Source organism: Triturus cristatus, chromosome 6, assembly GCF_964204655.1.
Source record: "Triturus cristatus chromosome 6, aTriCri1.1, whole genome shotgun sequence".
NCBI classification, from domain to species: domain Eukaryota; kingdom Metazoa; phylum Chordata; class Amphibia; order Caudata; family Salamandridae; genus Triturus; species Triturus cristatus.
In genome coordinates, this window is record NC_140589.1 from 158,046,721 (window position 1) to 158,049,599 (window position 2,879).

Here is a 2,879-nt window from a genome sequence, read left to right on the forward strand (position 1 = left end):
CATTCTCTGACACATCTTCACCCAAAGGGAGACAAGAAGGAGTAACTTGCTCCAAGCCAACTGCTGATGTGAGAGCATACACACCTTTGGACCCAGGGGGGCCCCTAGGTAAAGGGACACCCCAGAAACTGACAAACGCTTACCGCAATAGTTTCCCTTCTCTAGGCGTCCCCCACAAGCCTCAGAAGGGATAGAAAAAGATGACCTGTCTAGACAAACCTCCTCCTCCCCACCACTATCGCTGGGATAGTCCACCAAAGCTGCAGAGCGTCCCAATGACAAAACAGGAGGAGCAATGTCAATATTATGCCCAGAAAAGTAACCGGGTCTGTTCAAAAAATACTCTGCGCCCTTCAAAGACGCCCGTTTTGCAGGAGAAGGGGACTCAATAAACATAATGTCAGCACCCTCACTAGACATTCCCCTCCCCTTCCCACCTGTACCTCTACGTGATGATGCAGGCAGGCTTCTAGAAACCGCGCCTCCCCTGGCGCTGACTCGACGACGGGCTCGTCCCACCCGAGTCACAGAGACCTCCCCAGACTCCCTCACCGTGACTGTTGGTGCAGAGGCGCAGCGCGCTGTCAGGAGCCGGGAATGGGAGCTCAAACGAGCAGGCCTGCCGCGTGGATCCTTAGCTGAAAAAGGGGCGAGTTCACCTCTGGTGGCCATCTCCTGCACACGTCCTTTGGCAGGAAGACAAGCTGCCACTGCGTCGCTCACACCTTTCGCCGCCAATCTCTTCGGGCGCCTCACAGCTGAAGACATTAAGTCAGGAACACCAGGGGCCAGTAAGTCAACCCGGCCTGCCTCATACAGAACACGGAGCGCATTCTGAACAGCTGGGTCGTCAGCCATGACCAGCTACTTTAGTTAAAAACCAATTAAATAAATAATGAGGCAAAAAACGGCACAAAAAACGACCGTCTCCCTGCCTCAGCGATCGTTTCCCGCCTAAACGCCTTCCCAACGGTGAAAACCCTAAGCCCCGCCCCCTACCTAACACGTGATTCGCTGCGTGGTCTGTACCATCGCGCGAACCTTCCCAGGGGGACACCCGGCTCGCGCCGCGGTCCCCCCGGGTCCCATTGTCATTGCTCAGCTCTGTGTGGATGGCACTGGCTAATCCTATGCTTAAATCTTTACTGCAAAAATTGCAGGTCACGTTTCTAGCTTTGGCGTGGATGGAACTATGCTAATTCTGGGCTTAAAAACTCTGCTAGAAAACATTAATTTGAGGTGAGCAGTTTAGAGTGTTGGTGGTGTCGCAGAGTGCTCCAAATAGAGGAGCTGCTCTCCAACTACAGCTTGGGAATTAAATACCCCGAGTTTCCTATTTCCTTTAAACAAAAGTTGTTCGTTTATCCTGTTTGTAGATTACTGAAACGTATGGGAGGATTTGGAAAAATACGCCGGAATAAAGAAAGAAACTAATACTAGGAGATATGTTGGAGCACGACGTTTATGAAAAAACACATCCCTGCATGTTCTGTGAAAGACTCGACACTTCAATTTGAGCGGGATTTATGCTCTTACAAATTTGTAAGCCAACATGACATTAAGAGCTGAGAAAATAATGCTTTCAACAAGTCCAAGATATTACACAGTACTCTTAAATGCATCTAGTAATAAAAATATTTAAAAAAGAGAATTGTCAGAAGTGGGATTCGAACCCACGCCTACAGAGTAGACTGCGACCTGAACGCAGCGCCTTAGACCGCTCGGCCATCCTGACATCTGAGACAACTGGCTCCATATGTTCTTGTTAACTGCCGACAATAGTACTGTATACAATTCTACAATAAATTATGTAATTGCACTTACCAGGCATCTTGATTTAGCACAATAGCATCTGCAATTTTCCCGTACAATGATAATTCTTCCCTGGATAGTAGTTCAGGCTTTCCTTTTACAGCCTGCCCTCTGCTACGTCACACACCTTCAGTGAGGGAAAGGCGGGTGCTTCACCGAAGTATCTTCAACTGCGCATGTGCTGCGTGTAGCGTGGTCTGCTGCAAACAGGAAGTGTGCGTCTGAAAGTGCCTGGCACTCATTTGGCTGTAAGGAACGGTCTAACAATGAACATCAATAAAAAGTCTTTGCAAACAGCAGCACTTTGTAACAAATGTATTAAGAAAGAGCGAAATTACTCTTCAGAAACCCCACTGCTGCTGTGACAGTTTTTACAATGTTGTTTCGCATTTTCCTTCCTTTTAATAATTCAAACGCTGTTCAATATCAGAGGAGAGCAGCTTATTGATTTACTTGAAGCCTCCTACTCTACTCTTGACAAAATTACGCCCCTGCAGCATGGTCACTACTTTGAAGTTTTCGTAGACATCAATACGGGAAAAGCCATGGCTTAATTTTTGTTGTTGCAGTTTTTATATAGCGCGAACTCGTAATATTTGTGTAAAACGGCGTCGTTCTGACAGATGCCACTTCTTGTTGAGCAGTGCCTAGATAGAAGGTACGTACTTTATGTGTCAGATTAAAGTTGTGGTACAGTTTCTCTTATGTGTTTGGTCATGTTACAGGTGTTAGCGGTTAAAACGCACAAAAAGCGACGGACATGGCGGTGGGGTGATGAAAGCGGGGTCAAAGGCAGGGATACACAAATAATATTCTGTAGCTTTTTTCGGTCTTTCACCTTCAGGTAACTACACATTAAATAACAGATTAAATGAAAAATAAATGCAAGTTAAGTTAATGGGTGGGAAATTAATCCTGGTTCGCCCAGGGGAGAATAGTGATTAATGGGTGTTTAGAGTTATGAGGTCCCATTCTGTGACAGAAAGGACTGTGAATATGTAAGTCATATTTGAAACTTGCATTACACACAGTATAAGATAAGCTGCTGCAAAATGCATAAAAGGTTT

The 2,879-nt window shown here is 46.3% G+C and overlaps 1 non-coding gene across 1 annotated transcript; it reads right to left on the bottom strand.

The window, feature by feature from the left end:
- Positions 1-1,652: 1,652 nt before the first annotated feature.
- Positions 1,653-1,735, bottom strand: TRNAL-CAG (transfer RNA leucine (anticodon CAG)). The gene has a single exon. It is a non-coding gene; the product is annotated as a tRNA-Leu (tRNA).
- Positions 1,736-2,879: the final 1,144 nt, after the last annotated feature.